Genomic DNA, 22,153 nt, shown 5'->3' on the forward strand with positions numbered 1-22,153 from the left:
CCTGCAAGATATAATTTGGAACCTTTGCCGAATAAGTTTTTGTTAATAGTAAGATTATCAGACTAAGATGAAAATTGCTGCACTAAAAAACCAAAAGAAGTGTATTGAGAGTTTTCCCAGATACGCCCTTTGTCCACTGTCTTTATAATTCATTTAATTTATAACAATGTAGGGCATTACATAAAAAGCAACATGGGATCTCTATCCTCATAAGCTCTCCTGGAGGAGGCAGAATAAATACGGGTAAACACCAAGTAGTGAACATGGAAACACAAAGGCAGTTAGGGCTATATAAAGACAGGCACGTCAGTGTTCAGGAGGGAGAACATCTATAAGAAACAAGAGTTAGCAGAATGTCACTCAGGAATGAAGCAGGACAGCACCTGCTTGGAAAGACTTCAAGGGAAAGAGTTCTGAAGGGCAGTGGTGATGAACGGAGAGATGGCTTCAGGTTTGAAAAGAAACAACAAAGCAGGGATGTCAGGAGATAAGAGGGAAAGTAACCCTCTAAGAGCAGAGAGAAAAAGTGAGCGGATTTGCAAATGTCTCCAGAATACTGCAGTACTCACATAGTCAAAGCAAACTAAAGAGCTAAATAAATCTGATTTATTAAGGCAGATGTGAATTATATTGCACTCTCTCCCCCGTACTTGTTTATCTGCATTAATCAAGTAATGAGTCAGCTTTCTGCTCATAGTTATCACAAATGGGAATGAGAACGTCCCAAAGCCAAAACCTAACATATAACTTCAAAGGTCCAGAAGTGAATTATTGGCCTCATAGAGATCACTGAAAGTTAGAGACATCTAGGGATAATGACAGGACTTTTTTAAAACTATTAAAAAGTATATGAAAAGGATCTAGAAAATTACAGAAATACTTATATTTTAAAAAATTAAATGTTTCTAAATGTTTTTGTTACCATGTCTTGCCAAATATGATTGAAAGTTTTTAATAACCAGCAAGTTTATATTTTTGCTTTTTGTACAATATTTATTGAATACAACAGCACTATGTTGTCAATGGATACTTTTATAAACATCTGTTGACTAACTTGGCTGTACTTCTTACTACAGTCATGAGACTCACACATATCCCTTTCAAAAAACCTTGATTTGCTCCTCTACAAAGTCCCTGAAGGCCACATGGGTGATAATTAATGTAGGAAAATAATAATTCTCATTTAGTGAGCTCGTTTGATGTGCCAGGCACTATTCTAGTGCTTTACTCATCATTTTCAATCCTTGATGATTAATGAATACCACTCTATGATAAAGTAGATGTCATTACAGATGAGAAAACAAGGACTTAGAGAAGACAGGCAACTTCCTCAAGGCACACAATTAATATGTTAGTGAGAGGAAACTACAGTCCAGCTCTACCTCATGTAAAAGAGAGAAGAAGGAAAGAAAGAAAAAGAGAGAAGGAAGGAAAGAAGGAAAGAGGAAGGAAGGAAGGAGAGAGAGGGAGAGAAAGAAAAAGAAAGAGAGAAAGAAGGAAAGAAAAGAAGGGAAGGAGGGAGGAAAGAAGGAAGGAAAGGGGAAGAGGCAAGGAGAGAGGGAAAAGAGAAGTATACCCCAAATTTTGATTAAAAAAGAGACAGAGAAAGATCTAGAAAAAAGGGGAAAAATCATAAAAACAACTCACCCTTCTTAAAGAAGGCACAGCTGGAGAATTCAAATCAATTATATTTCCCAACCCAGAAAAAGTTCAGCAAACCACAGATTTTTTTAGGGCTCCAATATTATTCCATAGCACCTCTTTTCAAACACCCTTCTATACTATAGATTACTAGATTTTTTTTTACTCTATTACTATAGATTACTAGATGTTTTTTAGAAAATATTGGTAACTCATTAATGAATCTCTTCCTTCTCAGGAAGGAAGGAAGGAAGGAAGGGAGGGAGGGAGGAAGGGATACTATCTTTGTAGACCTCTACAATAGTTTTTCAAATGAAAAATTAAATATCTAGTAAATAAGTCCCAACAGTCACCACACAAGATTGAAACCAGACTAGAGCCCTTTTCTTCCATTCCCCAAAACATGATCAATGAATCAGATTTCTTCAGGTTCCCTACACACCTTTAGCAATGTGCCAGGAGTTCTGCTACAGAGATATAAAATCAACCAGGTTGGAAATAATTATAGCATATGGTCTCACTTTATTGCCACTCATAGAAATAATCTTACTGGTCAGTAAAATCTCATACGAACAATCCACAATGCCCCTTGCCACTTAGAAAGGTAGATGTATGCAACATCTACCCTCTCCCTGCTCATCCTTCAGCTTGGCTCACTTCCAGTGGGAAGTGCTGTGGCTGGAAAGGAACTGGCCAATTTTGAAAGCAGCCTCAACTCCCACAGCACACTGCCTCCGTGTTCTTCAGGATGGGTCATAGGAATAACATCAGCCTCTACAGAAGCAGTAGGGAAAGGCCAGTTGCACTGACATAGTTGTTTCTGGACTGGTTAGCATGTCAGGAAACATGAGGCCATGCAAGGACTGAAAGAGGCTCTTGTTGAAAAGGAGCTGCCTCTTTTCTTTCCCCACATTACTTCAAGGGGGGTGTACACTGCTCGTGCACCCCACTCTTCTTATCTGAACCTCAAAAAAATGACAACTACAACTTTGAAAATCCACTGTGACAGCAATGCCATGCAGATGAGATTTTCAGCTGAATTGGACTCTCAGAGTAATGCCCAAGGAGCTGGTTAAGTAAGAAAGTCTATGTGAAGGGGCTGGGTAAGGTTTGAAGCACTATAGAAATGTGCATTTATGATGTAAGCAGAAATAAGAGACTGATCAGGAAACATAGCTCAGCCTAGACAAAACCAAAGCAATGGTCATCACAATAGAAGGAAATAAATCAAAATTCCAGAAGAAAGGGGGGGAAAAACTTTAAAACACCTTAACCTTCGTAAAGAAGCCACAGCTGTGGAATTCAGATCAATTCTATTTTCCAGCCCAGAAGATGTTTAGCAGATCACAGATTTATTTGGGGCTCCAATATTATTCCACAGCCCCTCTTTCCAAACACCTTTCTTCTGTTACTAAATGGCTAGGTTTCTTTTAGAAAATACTGATAACTTATCACTGAATCTCTCCTTTCTCTCCCAGCTTGAGTCTCCAGCGAAGAAAAATAATAAAAGAATAAAAAATAAAAGAACAATGTGGTTTAAAAAAAAAGTGGGGGCAGAGGACCTAAAATGTCTTAGATCTGACTTCACTTCCTCTTGAAGACATGTTTTCTTTATAAACTGCCTTTATGAACACACAAACACACATTTAGTGGCTTCATGATCCTGCATCCTTTCACTGTGGCACATGCTGGCTTTTATGTACCACAAGTTTCCCCTTTCCATCCCACTCGCCATGCCTGTGTTCAATCTCTTGTCACCTTTTGCCTTGCTGAGAGAGCAGGCCCTCCATTGCCCTACCTCTAGGCTCAGTCTCTCCGAGCCACTCTCCACTCTGCTACCCAAGTAGCATCCTAAACTTTAAATCTCTTTATATTCTCCTTTGTAAAATTTTTCAGTATCTATTCATTACCTATAGCAGTGGTTTTTAATGGTTTCTTGGAGATCTGATTAGAGCTTTGATCAGAGCTTTTTTTCACCCCTTGAAAACAAATCACCCATAAGCAATAAATCCTGAGTTAAGAACCCTTGGCCTAGAGCAGAGGTCTCCAAAGGGTTAAGCACCATATGGTACAGAAAAACAGTATTAGCATTCCTAATTTTACATATTCCTACTCTTTAGCAAAACTAAAAAGAAAATAATTAGAAAGTAATTTAAATGTATGCATGTTGAGTGTATGGAATGATACTGATGCCCTCACCTAACCCAGCTGAGTTTCCCTGAAGGAAAAATTCTTAAAGAGTCCCACAAGTGAGGGGTGACGGGGTTGAGGGGGGATCTACATTCATTTCTTCACTCTCAGCATATTGAAATAACTTGCATTCTATATGCTAGAGGATGTTATTAACAGTTCACTTGATAAAATTAAGCCCTTTATAAAGTAGGTTATTTGCAAGTCTTTTAAGTTTGATGAAAAAGTTTATAAAGAACTACTTTATAAAGGGCTTAATTTTATCAAATTAACTGTCCCAACTAGTTGGCTAGCTATTTTGTATCCAAATACTTAACAGTTATCCAACTAAAAGTGGACTTGCACATTTTTCTTTTACAAAAGACAGGCTCCCAAGTTGTCTAACCTTTCCTATGATGACTAGTGGCTGCCAGGATTATGCAGAAATTTTCAGAAAAACAGATATGCTTAATATGTCTCTTCAAGGTAAAGAAAACATTTTAATAGTGAATAAGAAAGTAACTTATTTTCTAAATTAATTTTTTGTTTTGAAAATGGGTGTAGCAGAAGCCTCTGAGGTTGCCCCTGCTGATCTTCTCTTCCTGATATCTAAATCCTTGTGTAATCCCCTACCCTTGAATATGGACTGGACTTAGTAACCCTAACAAATAGGATTACGGAAAAAGTTACTTTTGAGATTATGTTACAGAAAGGCCGAGACTTACATCTTACTCACCCTCTCTCACTCTCTCTTTATGGAGAAGCCCATGGCAAGAAACTATTACCTCTAGCCAACAGCTGACAAGGACCTAAGGCATGCCAACAGGCAGGTGAGGGAACTTGGAAGCAGAGCCTCATTCAATTTGGCCTTGAGGGGACTAGAAGCCCAGTCAACCCCTCAGCCACAGCTTTGTGGGAGACTCCAATTCACAATAATGCAGCTAAGCCACTCCTGGGATCTGTGACCCACAGAAACTATGAGATAAGAAATGTCTGCTGTTTTGTGATACTAATTTTGGGGATGGTTTGTTATGCAGCAAGAGATAACTAATACAATTGGGAAAGTGTTTCCTCTTCATTGATTTGATGGCTAAAAGTAATGTGACTGTGTCTCATTTTAAAAAAAAAAGGTACCTTTCCTATCTGCACATTTAAAAAAGATTAGAAACAGAATTGTCTAGCCTATATTTAAATAATCCAGATGAAGACTATGAATTTGAACCAACTGTTAAAATTACTAAAATGCAATACTTCCAAAGAGTTTACAAGAATGACTGAATGATATAAGAAAAACCAGAAAGTTATTCATTACATTTCAAGAAAAACCTAAGTACAGTGTTTAAGATTAAAAAAAAAAAGCAGCATGATTTAGTTAGTCCTGCCAACAAACACTCCTTCAGTCAGCACTGTATTTCTTTGTGAAGTGTCTTGATTTGATTAAAACTAGGAATAAAAATAAACTGAACTCAGAACCAGTCCTTTAAATTACCCCATCACAAAGTGTTAAATCAAATTTTTCAAAAACATATCTGCATTTTCAAACACATTATTCATTCTAATGTTTAAGAAAATTTTATAGGAGCAAAAACTAATATGTATCTTTAAATATTTCCTATTTAATCACATTTGTGTAATTTTCAAAGGGATATAATAAACTAATCTGATAGTGCGTGTATATAAATAAATATAGCCAAATAACCACATATTTGAAGGGTATATGCTCAAGTTATTTTTACTGGTAGGTGTATGCAATTAAAAGAGGTTATATAGCCCTGACCTCAAAGACAAGTCCAAATGCTTTCCCTCGGTTTGCACAATCTATCTTTTTAGTCCTGCTCTTACAGCCACTTGTAATTCTCAGGACTGAGCTTAGAAGCAGATCCTTCCAGCAGAAGTCCCTTTCTACACCACCACTCCTACACTCACCCCCAAACCCATGGAAGAATTCCTCCTAATATTTCAATGCCTAGCTTACTTGTCAAACAATTCATGACTTTTCCTCCCTCCTTCCCCTCCTTTCCCTCCTTTCACCTCTTAATGCTCTCAAAGTTCCTTTTTAAACCTTTTATTACAGAACTTACCATGCTATGTTATATTTTAAGGATTTGTTTCTGTTCCATATAACCCTACCAAACCAAGGTTTTTCTACAAAATTGGCTCAGTAGCAGGAAGTATGCTGAAAATGCTGTTGAACAGATGAATTAAATAATTAATTAATTTTTTCAGAACATTTTTTTCTGTGGCTCAAACTATAGCACACTGAAAAGGGAATCTCTTGTCATCTTATTCCGGTCAGCTATCTGTATACCTCACCACCAACATTTAACTTAATAAATATTTTCCCCAAAAAAATTTAAAAAATAATTTAAGTACCAGATTCAGCATTTCTGAGCAGATTTCTTACAACCGTGTAAGCAGCATTATCCTATGGTAAGGAGTCAGACTGTGTCAGGTTAAACCCACCTTTGCCACCTATTAACTCTGTAATCTTGGACACATTAAATATCCTCATTGCTCTGCTGTTTCCTCATCTGGTAAAATGGGGAAAACAAGATATGGCACAGACCTTGTCTTATTAAAGGTCCGTAAAAATTGCTTGTTATTCTATTGACCTTGTGCAGAGGTATTAAATAAATATTAAGTCCTAAATATATTCCCAGCCTAAGCCTCCCTGGACCTCCAGTGAATGTACACAAGCACCCACAGAGATAAGTGTGTTAAGGACAGGGGTTCTGTCTACTTTTATTTTCATTGTAGCCCCAGTACCTGGCACACAGTAGGTGCTCAATTACTGTTTGCTGATTGATTTCAGAATTCCCCATACATTCCTGCCTTGTACAGATTTGAATCCACGTTGTGGTTTCAGACCATCCTTTCCAAAAGCATTCTCAGGATGGCTATTGTCAGAGGCAGGATGTGGAAAAACAGTTAATGTGGCTATGTTGCAGGAAAAGCTGAGAAGAAGACATGAGAGGAAATGACAGTTCAATAGAGACCAAAATTCTATCTGTAAAATAATGGGAAATGATTCACAAATGCAGTATTTACACATAAGTACAAAATGTTCTAGTACTTCAGAAAGTAAAGAAGGTTCATTTAAAAACAAACAACAACCTTGGCAGATTCTAACACAGAATAAAAACTTTCAAAAATTAAACCAATTCTATTGTCAGAATTCTTTTGATTGTCAGCAGACTAGAAAAAGATTAACTAGTATAAGAAAGAAACTGTATGGGGTTACATAAGTGACAAATTTAGAAGACTGTCTCGCCAACTTAAAGGTCTTTTGAGGTGGGCCTGTCCATCTCCCTACCCCTTTGTCCATACGTCTGTTCATCCCTCTGACTCCAGTCTCTCTCTAGTTTTTTTATCTCTTACTACAGGCAAGTTTCCTCCATTTGGCAGAGGGGAAAAAAAGCAGGGGCAAGACTGCCAACAACTGTGGGCAAACAGCATCCCAGCTCATCTGCCAGAGGTGAAAGGTTTCCTTTCCTCTTAGCTGCATATAGGGTGGGAAGGGATGCTGGGGAGACCAGACAATGTCCATCCACCACATCCAAAAAAGGAAAACACACTCAGAATCCTACAACCACACACAAACTACATCCCATCTTCACACTTCCTTCCAATATTAATGACTTTTATTTAGTATCCTGGTACATATTTTTTCTTTCGGCTTTTTGTCTTAAGCATTTTACCTGTTCCTTCAAAGGCTTTATAATAATCAGTTTTAAGTGTCTAAAAGTCATTATGCAATAATTCACCTACCATTTCCTTAATGATTAAAATTTATGTAATTTCCAGATATAGCTACATTTAAAATATATCATAATTATTCTCCCCTTACCTATAACATGTTACTTTTAAAATGTATCTCCTTAAGATAATTCTCAGAAATTGAAATGATGAGTGCAATGTTAAGAACATATATACAGATCTGGTTCTTAGGATACATTATCAAATTTTTGTTCAAAAAGTTGTATTAAATTTCAGTGTCTCCACAATACATGCGTGCTGCAACATCACCATATCTTCATCAGTGTTGGGAACCACACAGATAATCATTTGTTAAGTCATGGTTCCTAAACATGCTCGCTAGCTCATAATGCCATCATTAATCCCACTACACTTACAGCCTGACTTCCTCACTTGGGAAGACACAGGAAACTGCCGAGCATAGTTCTAGCACACAGTAGGCACTCACTAAAAGTTAGGTAAAACTGCAATTGAATGTATTATGTTCCTATTCATGTTTCCAGGGAAGACCAGCTTTTGAAATGTTAGCTTTGATCATACTAACTACAGAACAAAAATAAGCAAAAATATATATATCTTCTGGTTATTTCTTTGAAAACCTAAGACAAAAGATGCAGGACTTACCTTTTTATCTGTCTACTCCCTTGATCTTCTCTTATCTCGGTTTTGGCAGAAAGGACAAATAAATCTGAGGGAGTTTTTTTTGACACAGAAGCATAATGCAATTAGCACTGGTCCTTTTCAAAAACTATTATATTTTTAAAGATTAACCAAGCCTATCGTTGCTTAATTAATGTTGCAGGTCAAAACCCTGGACATCCATCAGAATGACCTGCAGTGGAATTTTAAAACATAGGTATCTGAACCTGTCCTGTCCCAAAGCCTCTGATTTAGAATCCCCAACAGGTAGAGCCAGGTATTTGTAATGTTTTAAATCTCCACAAGTGATTCTGACACAGAGCCATGGTTTGAGAATTAAATAAATCAACCAGTAATAAGGCATAAGTATTAATATCAGTTATTCTTAGCCCTTGGATTTAAATTTCAAGCTACATTTATTAGGGGTTTTTCCTTCTCCCTTTCTGCTGTTTCATGCTCCCATGTGGAGAAGGCTCCACAACAGTTAACACTACCCTTTCTCTCTCAGCGCGATTGCTCAGTCCCTCTGCCTACCCTCTTCAGACCAGCCTGCAGCACCAATTCTGTCCCCCCACCCCAGGAAGCCTGTAGTTCATGTTGCCAATGGCTGGCAACTGGGGATGTCCTCTTACTGCCTGACTGAAGGACTGGTAAGTCCCCTGAGCTAACACATCCATGCCACATTCTCCAGAATCTGCCAACCTCTGGGACCCTCTGTCAATCTCCTTGTCACCAGCTGGGCCAGGAAAGGCATGCTTATTTCTTGGGCTCCCTTAAATCCTACCACTAGTTGTCTATCTATGCATTTCATCTTCCTTGCTAGACAACATGCTCATTGAGGGCAAGTTTGCACATCTCTCCCTATGGTTTGTAAGGCTCAGAGCTTAACACAAAGAGATACCAGATAGGTACGTGATGAGCAAATCACAAGCAGAAACAGAAAACTGACATCCACTCCACACCTATGCCATGCCAAACAGCACATAAAGTCTTTATCTACCTTAGTTCATACCCGTACACAATCCTATGAGGTAGGATTTAACATTTCCAATTTGCAGGCAAGAGTAGAAATGGTCATCAAATGGAGTTCATTCCATCAAAGACTGTAGGCGGGAGCATAAAAGAAGTGAGATTGCATTGCTCTTTTTCTACCTGCTGCCTAGTTTACTTAAGATAGCTGACTGTAAGCACACAACCAGAGTCTATATATCCCTTATATGACACACATGTAGTTATCTAGAGATGTGTTTGCTGTTGAAAATTGTCTAATTGATGACATCTGACCCAGACAAGTGTTGTCTTTCGACGTTGTTCATTATCATGAGATCTTGTTATTTTAAGTAGGATTATGCCGTTTGGGCTGGGCACTTAAAATTTCCCTAGGGGCCAAGGCTGAGTAATTTTCAGGTAATGAGCTTTAATGTCCAAGGAAAGAGACATCCTGAATCACCTTCTGAACCTGTGCCATGGATCTGCCTTAATACTCAGTATCAGTAGTTATAGAACCTCACATAATTGATCTTGTGACCTGGAATTGAAGCCCTTTCAAGGTTCCTTCCAAAGCGGTTTTGCCCTCCTGAACCATACTCTATTACAGCTACACTAACCCAGTCAGAAGAAGAAAAAGAAAATGTCAGTTCTCTGGCATTCCTGCCTTTGTTGAACAGGCTTTAAAGCCACTCTGAGCCCATATACCCTCAGGAGCAGAGAGGTATATCAGAGGCAAACTCTTTCCCAGCCTAAAACAAAACAAAACAAAACAAAACACTGAGGTGAAATGCAGAGAAAAGGGAGAACAGCCAGGTATGGTGGCTCACACTTGTAATCCCAGCACGTTGGGAGGCCAAGGTGGGCAGATCACAAGAGATCAAGACCATCCCTCCCAAAATGGTGAAACCCCGTCTCTACTAAATATACAAAAATTAGCTGGGCATGGTGGAGCACACCTCTAGTCCCAACTACTCAGGAGGCTGGGGCAGGATAATAGCTTGAATCCGGAAGGCAGAGGTTGCAGTGAGTTGAAATTGTGCCACTGCACTCCAGCTTAGTGACACAGCGAGACTGTCTCAAAAAAAAAGAAAAAGAAAAAGAAGAAGAAGAAAGGGAGACCTTACTGTTCATGAGCCACAACTTGGGGATTCAGTCTTTCATTTTCCAGGGGCTCTGAGCCACTGTGCTGAGGAAGTGAGCTGAGTTACAGAAACCCTTGTGCACATCACAAGAGAGAGACTCTATGTCAGTGTGCAATATTAGTGTGCAAAATGTAGTAAAATTTGTGAAGCCAGATCCCACTAGTTCAAAACTGGGGATCATAAAACCTTATATCTGGCACTCTCTTCCTGTTACAGGAAAGAGATGAGGAAACAGGCTCACAGAAGTTGAGTGACTTGCCAGAAACCACACCGGTATCAAGTAGCAGAACAGCAGTTTGAAGGTAGTTCTCCAGAATTTAAGTCCAGTGCTCTGTTTATTAAGAATATTTTCGGAAGATCCAAGATGGCCGGTTAGGAGCAGCTCAGGATTGCAGCTCCCAGTGAAAGTGCAGAGGGTGAGTGGATGCTGCATTTCCAGACAGATTTTTATTGCCCACAGACCAGGAGATTCCCAGATGGAGGAGCCCCACAGGTCGCCAGCGCGGCTGTTTTGGCCGGAGCGGCTGTTTTGCTGGTGCCCCGGCATGGTGCTTGTCGGTGCACAGTAAACGGGACTGGGTCCCCTTCTAGCCAGCGAGGGGAGCTCCGGGAAGGCAGAGTAGCCCATTCATCTGATTAAAAAAAAGGGGACTGAAACAGGGAGCCAGGCCAGGAGATTCCCGGGCAAAAAAGCGCCACGAATCTCAGTGCCGCTGTTTCAGCTGGCGCGGTGGGTCGCCGCACGGGAAATCACACAGATCCCGGCGCCTTTAACAGGCGACTGGAACACATGGGAGAGAGTCGACCATTCAACTAAAAAAAAAAAAAAGGCTCTGAGGCAGGGAGCCAGGTGATCAGGCTCGGCTGGTCCCACCCCCACAAAAAAAAAAAGAACAGCTATTGGAAACGCTCTGGGTTGAGAGTTTCACAGCAAGCACAGCTGAACCCGGGACGGTCCAGCTCAGTGGGGGAGGGGCGTCCACCATTGCCGAAGCACTCCATCACTACAGAGGTAGTCCGCCATTGCTGAGGCAGCCTACCATGCCGAGGAAACCTGCCATTGCTGAGGCAACCCACCATTACAGAGAGAGTCTGCGATCACAGAGGTGGGCCACCATTGCTGAGGCAGTTCTAACTACACCCATATAAACAGGACTGCAAGGAAGTTCACACGGCAGCTGGGCGGAGCCCACAGCAGCTCAGCAAATCCTCTGTAGGCAGACAGTGACTAGACTGCCTCCTTGCTGGGCAGGACAGCCCCGAAAAAAAAAAGGCAGCAGCACAACGGAAACTGATAAATAAAGCCCTAACTCCCCAGGACAGAACACCTGGGAAAAAAAAGGGGTTTATGAGTTCTGCTGCAGCAGACTTAAACGTACCTGCCCAGCAGCTCTGAATGAACAACAGAGCTCACAGATCAGCACTTGAGCTCCTATAAAGGACAGACTGTCTCCTCAAGCAGCTCCCTGACACCCATATATCCAAAGAGTCAGCTCATAAATGAGAGCTCAGACTGACATTTGGCAGGTATCCTTCTGGGACAAAGATAGCAGAAGAAGAAACTGGTAGCAACCCTTACTGTTCTGAAGCTGCTGCACGTGATCCCCAGGCAAGCAGGGCCTGGAGTGGACCTCAGCAGTCCTACAGCAGAGGGGCCAGACCATTGTTAGAAGGAAAACTAAGAAACAGAAATAACTTCATCATCAACAAACAGGACGCCCACTCAGAGACCCAATTTGAAAGTCAGCAACTACAAAGACGACAGGTGGATAAATCCACAAAGATGGGAAGAAACCAGCGCAAAAAGGATGAAAACACCCGAAACCAAAACACCTCTCCTCCTACAAGGGATCACAACTCCTCACCAGCAAGGGAACAAGGCAGGATGGAGAATGAGTGTGATGAAATGACAGAATCAGGCTTCAGAAGGTGGGTAAATAAGAAATTTCCGTGAGCTAAAAGAACATGTTCTAACCCAATGCAAAGAAACTAAGAAGCTTGAAAAAAGGTTTGACGAAATGCTAACGAGAATGGACAACTTAGAGAGGAATATAAGTGAATTGACAGAGCTGAAAAACACAACACGAGAACTTTGTGAAGAATGCATAAGTTTCAACAGCCGAATTGACCAAGCAGAAGAAAGGATATCAGAGGTCGAAGATCAACTCAATAAAATAAAACAGAAGGCAAGATTAGAGAAAAAAGGGTAAAAAGGAATGAGCAAAGTCTCCAAGAATTATGGGACTATGTGAAAAGACCTAATCTACGTTTGATAGGTGTACCTGAATGTGACGAAGAGAATGAATCCAAGCTGGAAAATACTCTTCAGGGTATTATCCAGGAAAACTTCCCCAACCTAGAAAGTCGGGCCAATATTCAAGTCCAGGAAATACAGAGAACAAAACAAAGATATTCCTCAAGAAAAGCAACCCCAAGGCACATAATCATCAGATTCACCAGGGTTGAAATGAAGGAGAAAATGCTAAGGGCAACCAGAGAGAAAGGTTGGGTTACCCATAAAGGGAAGCCCATCAGAATCACAGCAGATCTCTCAGCAGAAACCCTACAAGCCAGAAGAGAGTGGGGGCCAATATTCAACATCCTTAAAGAATGGACGTGGCTATGCGGGCTGTCTTTTGGTTCCATATGAAGTTTAAGGTGGTTTTTTTCCAGTTCTGTGAAGAAGGTCATTGGTAGCTTGATGGGGATAGCGTTGAATCTGTAAGTTACTTCGGGCAGTATGGCCATTTTCATGATATCAACATCCTTAAAGAAAAGAACTTTCAACCCAGAATTTCATATCCAGCCAAACTAAGCTTCATAAGTGAAGGAAAAATAAAATCCTTTGTGAACAAGCAAGTACTCAGAGATTTCATCACCACCAGGCCTGCTTTACAAGAGCTCCTGAAAGAGGCACTACACATAGAAAGGAACAACCAATACCAGCCACTCCAAAAACATACCAAATGGTAAAGAGCATCAACACAATGAAGAATCTGCATCAACTAACAGGCAAAACAGCCAGCTAGCATCAAAATGGCAGGATCAAATTCACACATAACAATATTAACCCTAAATGTAAATGGACTAAATGCCCCAATCAAAAGACACAGACTGGCAAATTGGATAAAAAGCCAAAACCCATTGGTGTGCTGTATCCAGGAAACCCATCTCACATGCAAGGATACACAAAGGCTCAAAATAAAGGGATGGAGGAAGATTCACCAAGGAAATGGAGAGCAAAAAGAAGCAGGAGTTGCAATTCTCATCTTTAAAAAAATAGACTTTAAAGCAACAAAGATCTAAAGAGACAAAGAAGGACATTATATAATGGTAAAAGGATCAATGCAACAAGAAGAGCTAACGATCCTAAATACATATGCAACTAATACAGGAGCACCTAGATACATAAGGCAAGTTCTTAATGACTTACAAAGAGACTTAGACTCCCACACAATAATAGTGGGAGACTTTAACACCCCATTGTCAATATTAGACAGATGAACGAGACAGAAAATTAACAAGGATATCCAGGACTGGAACTCAGACCTGGACCAAGCAAACCTAACAGATATTTACAGAACTCTCCACCCCAGATCCACAGAATATACATTCTTCTCAGCACCACATCACACCTACTCTAAAATTGACCACATAATTGGAAGTAAATCACTCCTCAGCAAATGCAAAAGAACGGAAATCATAACAAAGTCTCTCAGACCACAGTGCAATCAAGTTAGAACTCAGAATTCAGAAACTAACTGAGAACTGCACAGCTTCATGGAAACTGAACAACTTTCTCTTGAATGTTGACTGGATAAACAATGAAATGAAGGCAGAAATAAAGATGTCTTCGAAACCAATGAGAATGAAGACACAACATACCAGAATCTCTGGGACACATTTAAAGCAGTCTCTAGAGGAAAATATATAGCAATAAGTGCCCACATGAGAAGCAAGGAGAGATCTAAAATTGACACCCTATCATCAAAATTGAAAGAGCTAGAGGAGCAAGATCAAAAAAACTCAAAACCTAGCAGAAGACAAGAAATAACTAAGATCAAAGCAGAATTGAAGGAGATAGAGACACAAAAAACTCTTCAAAAAAATCAATAAATCCAGGAGCTGGTTTTTTGAAAAGATCAACAAAATAGACATACCACTAGCCAGATTAATAAAAAAGAAAAGAGAGAATAACCAAATAGGTGCAATAAAAAACGATAAAGGGGATATCCACAGATTCCACAGAAATTCAAACCATCATCAGAGATTATTACAAACAACTCTATGCACATAAACTAGGAAACCTGGAAGAAATGGATAAATTCCTGGACACTTGCCTCCTCCCAAGCCTAAACCAGGAAGACGTCGAATCCCTACATAGACCAATAACAAGGTCTGAAGTCGAGGCAGCAATTAAGAGCCTACCACCCAAAAAAAGCCCAGGTCCAGATGGGTTCACAGCCGAATTCTACCAGACATACAAAGAGGAGCTGGTACCATTCCTTCTGAAACTATTCCAAATAATCCAAAAAGAGGGAATCCTTCCCAAATCAATTTAAGAGACCAACATCATCCTGATACCAAAACCTGGCAGAGACTCAACAAGAAAAGAAAACTTCAGGCCAATATCCATGATGAACATAGATGCAAAAATCTTCAATAAAATACTGGCAAACCAATTGCAACAGCACATCAAAAAGCTTATCCACCATGATCAAGTAGGATTCATCCCGGGGATGCAAGGCTGGTTCAACGTACACAAGTCTATAAATGTAATTCACCACATAAACAGAACAAAAGACAAAAACCACATGATCATTTCAATTGATGCAGAGAAGGCCTTCGACAAAATTCAACAGCGCTTTATGCTAAAAACCCTCAATAAACTAGGTATTGAAGGAACATATCTCAAAATAATAAAAGCTGTTTTACGAAAAACCAACAGCCAAGATCATACTGAATGGGCAAAAACAGGAAACATTCCCTTTGAAATCTGGCACTAGACAAGGATGCCCTCTCTCACCACTCTTATTCAATATAGTACTGGAAGTTCTAGCCAGAGCAATCAGGCAAGAAAAAGAAATAAAGGGTATTGAAATAGGAAAGGAGGAAGTCAAATTGTCTCTATTTGCAGATGACATGATTGTATATCCAGAAGACCCCATCGTCTCAGCCCAAAATCTCCTGAAACGGATAAGCAACTTCAGCAAAGTCTCAGGATACAAAATCAATGTTCAAAAATCACAAGCATTCCTATACACCAATAACAGACTTAAAGAGAGCCAAATCAAGAACAAACTGCCATTCACAATTGCTACAAAGAGAATAAAATACCTAGGAATACAACGAACAAGGAACATAAAGGACCTCTTCAAGGAGAACTACAAACCACTGCTCAACGAAATAAGAGAGGACACAAACAGATGGAGAAACATTCCATGTTCATGGTTAGGAAGAATCAATATTGTGAAAATGGCCATACTGCCCAAAGTAATTTACAGATTCAACGCTATCCCCATCAAGCTACCAATGACCTTCTTCACAGAACTGGAAAAAACCACCTTAAACTTCATATGGAACCAAAAGAGAGCCCACATAGTCACGTCAATTCTAAGCAAAAAGAACAAAGCGGGAGGCATCACACTACCGGACATCAAACTATACTACAAGGCTACAGTAGTCAAAACAGCATGGTACTGGTACCAAAACAGAGATATAGACCAATGGAACAGAACAGAGGCCTCGGAGGCAACACAACATATCTACAACCATCCGATCTTTGACAAACCTGACAGAAACAAGCAATGAAAAAGGATTCCCTGTTTAATAAATGGTGTTGGGAAAACTGGCTAGCCATGTGCAGAAAGCAGAAAGTGGACCCCTTCCTGATACCTTACACTAAAATTAACTCCAGATGGATTAAAGACTTAAACATAAGACCTAACACCATAAAAACCCTAGAAGAAAATCTAGGCAAAACCATTCAGGACATAGGCATAGGCAAGGACTTCATGACCAAAACACCAAAAGCATTGGCAACAAAAGCCAAAATAGACAAATGGGACCTAATCAAACTCCACAGCTTCTGCACAGCAAAAGAAACAGTCATTAGAGTGAATCGGCAACCAACAGAACGGGAAAAAATTTTTGCAGTTTACCCATCTGACAAAGGGCTGATACCCAGAATTTACAAAGAACTAAAACAGATTTACAAGAAAAAAACAAACAAGCCCATTCAAAAGTGGGTGAAGGATATGAACAGACACTTTACAAAAGAAGACATACATGAGGCCAACAAACATATGAAAAAATGCTCATCATCACTGGTCATTAGAGAAATGCAAATCAAAACTACATTGAGATACCATCTCACGCCAGTTAGAATGGCGATCATTAAAAAATCTGGAGACAACAGATGCTGGAGAGGATGTGGAGATACAGGAACACTTTTACATTGTTGGTGGGAGTGTAAATTAGTTCAACCATTGTGGAAGACAGTGTAGCAATTCCTCAAGGACCTAGAAATAGAAATTCCATTTGACCCAGCAATCCCATTACTGGGTATATATCCAAAGGATTATAAATTGTTCTACTATAAGGACACATGCACATGAATGTTCACTGCAGCACAGTTTACAATAGCAAAGACCTGGAATGAACCCAAATGCCTATCGATGATAGACTGGACAGGGAAAATGTGGCACATATACACCATGGAATATTATGCAGCCATCAGAAATGATGAGTTCACATCCTTTGTAGGGACATGGATGAACCTGGAAACCATCATTCTCAGCAAACTGACACAAACACAAAATCAAACACCGTATGTTCTCACTCATAAGTGGGTGTTGAACAATGAGAACACATGGACACAGGGAGGGGAGCACTATACACTGGGGTCTGTTGGGGGGAAATAGGGGAGGGACAGTGGGGGGTGGGGAGTTGGGGAGAGATAGCATGGGGAGAAATGCCAGATATAGGTGAAGGGGAGGAAGGCAGCAAATCACACTGCCACGTGTGTACCTATGCAACAATCTTGCATGTTCTTCACATGTACCCCAAAACCTAAAATGCAATTTAAAAAAAAAGAATATTTTCTTCAATAGGGATAGCAAAGATTTAACAAATATTTTTTAAAAAGATTATTTCCTGTAAAGGTAAGGGAAAGTTGAAATTTAATTTTATTATAAGTAAATATCATTTATAATCTAAAATAGCATAATTGAGGATAAACAGAGGTGAGGGTAAACAGAAAGAGACACATTTTTCTTACTTAAAAGAGATTACTGGACTTGAGGAAGAAGTAGGAAGTAAGAATTAGAAGTCCACTCTTGAATTTACCAGCTGGGTAATTGTCGGAAAGTTAGTTGACTTTCTAGTTGTGAATGTCCAGTTTTTGACCTATAAAATAGACCTACTCACAGAGTTATTGTAATAATTAAATGAAACAGTGCAGATAAACTAGTTGAAACTTAGCAGGTATGCAGTAAATGTTACTTGCCTTTCTTGAAACAGCTATAAATTAACACATCATTCTTACCCATTCAGTAAAGAGCTCTCCCAAGGACTTCTCTCAAAAAAACTTCATGTTTTTTTTGGCCTTTTATTGGGTCTACTTATTTGCTTGTTTATTGTCTGCTTCTTCCTACTAGAAGGTAACCTAAAGGATAACAGGCCATTTCCATCCAGTTCCACTCTTTATTCTCAGTTCATAGGACAGGGCTTGACCAATAGTGACATTTAAAAAAATTTGCCAGGCCAGGCACAGTGGCTCATGCCTATAATCCCAGCACTTTGAGAGGATGAGACAGGCGGATGCTTAAGCTCAGGAGTTCAAGACCAGCCTGGGCGATATGATGAAACCCTATCTCTACAAAAAATACAAAAATTAGCTGGGCCTGATGGCACATTCCTGTAGTTCCAGCTACTTGGAAGATTGAGGCAGGAGGATGACTTGAGACCAGGAGGCAGAAGTTGCAGTGAGCCAAGATCACACCACAGTACTCCAGGCTGGATGACAGAGCCAGACCCTGCTTCAAAGAAAAGAAAAGAAGAGAAAGGAAAAGAAAGGAGAAGAAAAGAAAAGAAAAAAAGGAAGGAAGGAAGGAAGGCAGGTAAGAGAAAGAAAGGAGGAAGGGAGGGAGGTGGGTAGGAAGGAAAAAAGGAAGGAAGGGAGGGAGGGAGGAAGAAAGAGGGTGAAAGAAGGAAGAAAGGAAGGAAGGAAGGTTGGTTTGCCAAGAGACATAAAAGAATTAAAAGAATTAACAGCTTTGTAGGGAGAAGTGAACCTGCTTCCCCCACCATAATTCTTTCAAGAAAATAAAATGTTTCACTAATTCTTTTATCCTAAATTTTTCCTATGTAGAGGACATGGTTTTATGCATATTTTATATTTATTTATATACAAATATAGTAACTTACATGTTTAATAATCTATATGTAAATATCAAAATAAAGGATATACCCTTTATGAGGTAGTTGTTGTTACTGAAGAAAGACTATATACCTGGGGAGAAACAAAGAGAAGCCCAACATGAATCTACAAATACCTTACTTCTTTTATATTAAAAATGATAGACAAAGTCAAACAAGAGCTAATTTAATCAGATGGGAAGAAACTGAATGGGAAACAGGCATTGATATAGAAGAAATAGAAACTGACCCTGTCCTAACAAATTTATGAAGTAAATAGTCCCATTCCAAGTTTACAAATTGGGAAATTGAGGCTTAGCAAATTGTCCAAGATCAAGTAGGCAGCAAGCAGCTGGACCAGGTGCAGAAATGAGGGCAGGGGTTTAGCCATTATAGCCATTAGACCCAACTCTTGCCTAGAGGACTCAGCTTCATTTCCCTGCAGCTCAGATTACCATTAGCAGAATTCCCAGTGTATCTGCCTCTGGAATTACCTATATAATCACCATTATTAGAGCAGTGTCATCACCCAGAGGCGTGGAATCACTGAACGCCCTTTAGGCAAATACTGTATTTGTGAATCATTGCCCCATTCTAAATAAAAACACTGTGTTAGGCAGCTTTCACCCAGCTATGGTCATTAATAACCACAATAAATCTCAGTGGCTTTTTAACAACCAAGGCTTACTTCTCATTCACATTTCATGTATTGGCCATGACTGTGATCCACATGGCTTTTTCATTCAGGATCCAGACTTGAAGAAGCAACTCCTCTGGGAAACGTGCAGGACTTGTGGCAGGAGAAAAAGAAAGTGCCAAACTATCAGGGCCCTGAAAGTATTTACTCTGAACTTCTGCTCAGACATGGCTTACATCACATCCTTTCATTCCATTGGCCAAAGCAAGTCACATGGCCACATGGGAAGGATAGACAGCATCCTTTCTCAGGTAATTACTATAAATCATATGGCTACCTTCCTCCCAGCAGGAATTATAAAACTTTTTTTTTTTTTTTGAGATGAAGTCTCCCTCTGTAACCCAGGCTGGAGTGCAGTGGTGCTATCTTGGCTCACTGCAACCTCTCCCTCCCAGTTCAAGCAATTCTCTTGCCTCAGCCTCCCAAGTAGCTGGGATTACAGGCCCATGCCACCACGCTGGGCTAATTTTTATATTTTAGTAGAGACGGAGTTTCATCATGTTGGTTAGGCTGGTCTGGAACACCTGATCTCGTGATCTACCCACCTCGACCTCCCAAAGTGCTGAGGTTACAGGCATGAGCCACCACGTCTGGCTGTACAACTATTAAAGGGGAACAGTGAGTAGTTGTGAACAATACTATAATACAATATTCCATAGATATCATGTTCTCTGCTTTTGTAATCAACAGGTAGGGTTTCTGTTTTCATTTCCAAAAAACATACTAACACTTGCTTTTTATCATTCTCATCAATTATTTCTTTCAGAGGCAACAGGCTGCTCGAGAAAGTATTTAAATATTCCCTGAAGTTCCCAGAAACTATCCTTTTCTGGGGGAAATGCAACAAATACTAAACATTCATGACCCATTCTAATATAGTTCTTCCAAAATTGTCATGGCCACACAAGACTGATTTAAATATATTATCGTAGACCCTTATATTTTTGCTACATAGTAATAAGACTTCAAAGGAAACAAATGGCATAAATACCCAGAGTGGGTTCGTTTTGTTAAACAATGGTTTGGAATTTTCCCATTGTGGGTATTACAGTCTAAGTAGAAGAAAATTCAGTTAGAAGTGTTTGTGCTTCATCTAATGCTCAGCTGTCACCATTTTGAAATTCTTCATAGTTTTTGAACAAATGGTCCACATTTTCATTTTGCACTGGACTCCGCAAATTATATAGCCAGTGTGGCTTAGAATAGATATTCCCTCTTCTGAAACATTTCCCAACACTTCCAGTGAAACCAGGCACCTCTCCTAGGTGCTCACATAAGGCCCTGTGACTATGGCCCTTGACGTCCTGTACTGGAATTTATATGTTGTCTTCCCATCTGGCCCGTGTGCTCCTTGAAAGCAGGGACAATAACTAATTCAGCATTGTATTTTCAGCATCTACTACGCAACAAAATTTGATGAATAAATTACTATCAGACATTAGCGTACCTTTGTAATATCTCTAGTTTGTGAAACTTTTTCTCTGGCAGCTGAAAAACTGCTCATTGCTGCTCTACTGTTCTTCCTGTGCTCTTTGGCAGACACTACCAAGTAAACTGAGAGCAGCAGAGTGCCATTTTCCTACAGTCAGGCTGCTGTGACTTTCCCTAGAGGGACCTGAGCCTTCAGCTGGAGTCTCACATAACTTGGATCCGTCCCCCAGATTCACTTTTTTCCTCTCATACCATATAGAAAATCACATACAGTATTTCATTGATGTTTAATACTTGAAGTCTGCAGCTATGGCCAAGAGCATAGGACTATAGGGACAAATGGAAATTACCATAGTCCAAAGGAAAACCTAGAAATTTACACAGAACCCTGGAAATCTACAGCCCCTTCTTTGTTTTATTCTTCTCCTTAACACTTGGCAGCATCTGACATCCTATTTTACTTATTTATTTGCATGTTGTTTACATCTCCAAATGAGATAATAAGTTCCATGAAACCTGAGATTTTTGTCTATTTTTATCTATTTGGTGCCTAGAACAGTGCTTAGAACACTGCCAAACACAGAGTAGATCCCCAAACATATTTATTGAATGAATGAATGTCTGATAGAGAAAAACATTCTACAAATAATCACTATCCTTCTTTCCTTTTTTTTTTTTTTTGAGATGAAGTCTCACTCTTGTCACCCAGGCTGGAGTGCAATGGCACAATCTTGGCTCACTGCAACCTCTGCCTCCTGGGTTCAAGTGATTCTCCTGCCTCAGCCTCCTGAGTAGCTGGGATTATAGGCGCCCGCCACCACACCCAGTTAAGTTTTGTATTTTTAGTAGAGACGGGTTTTCACCATGTTGGCCAGGCTGGTCTTGAACTCCTGACCTCAGGTGATCTGCCCATCCCGGCCTCCCAAACTGGTGGGATTACGGGCGTGAGTCATCGCGCCCAGCCCCACTACCCTCCTTTCTGAAAATTCACCAACCCAATTCACACACCAGTTTACCATGAAATATAGGATTAAAGAGTATTCTTCGTATGAAGAATACTCTTAATAATTTTATGATATTTTGTTATCATTAATTCATTTATACAACAAATGTTTATGATGTCTACTATGTTTCAGACACTGTTCTAGGAGCTGGGGATGCAGCTGTGAACAAAAATGGTGTCTGTCCTCATGCAGTGATGTTCTAGTGAGAATAAAATTCTTTTTCCCTTATATTTTATTAATGGTAATGGTTGGTATATAAGAAAGCT

At 39.9% G+C, this 22,153-nt stretch overlaps 1 long non-coding RNA gene across 2 annotated transcripts in view; it reads left to right on the forward strand.

Annotated features, from left to right (window-relative positions):
• LOC105721870 (uncharacterized) overlaps positions 1 to 22,153 on the forward strand; it is a 104,077-nt gene that overhangs the window by 43,454 nt on the left and 38,470 nt on the right. The window contains exons 2-3 of one of the 2 annotated variants that reach the window (XR_002477587.2): positions 18,262 to 18,457; positions 19,503 to 19,703. The exons of the other annotated variant lie outside the window; for it this stretch is intronic. This is a non-coding gene — a long non-coding RNA (uncharacterized LOC105721870). The remainder of the gene's footprint in view (positions 1 to 18,261; positions 18,458 to 19,502; positions 19,704 to 22,153) is intronic. 2 annotated transcript variants of the gene reach the window in all.

This window comes from Aotus nancymaae, unplaced genomic scaffold (genome assembly GCF_030222135.1).
Source record: "Aotus nancymaae isolate 86718 unplaced genomic scaffold, 86718_ANA_hifiasm-v0.15.2.pri h1tg000092l, whole genome shotgun sequence".
NCBI lineage: Eukaryota > Metazoa > Chordata > Mammalia > Primates > Aotidae > Aotus > Aotus nancymaae.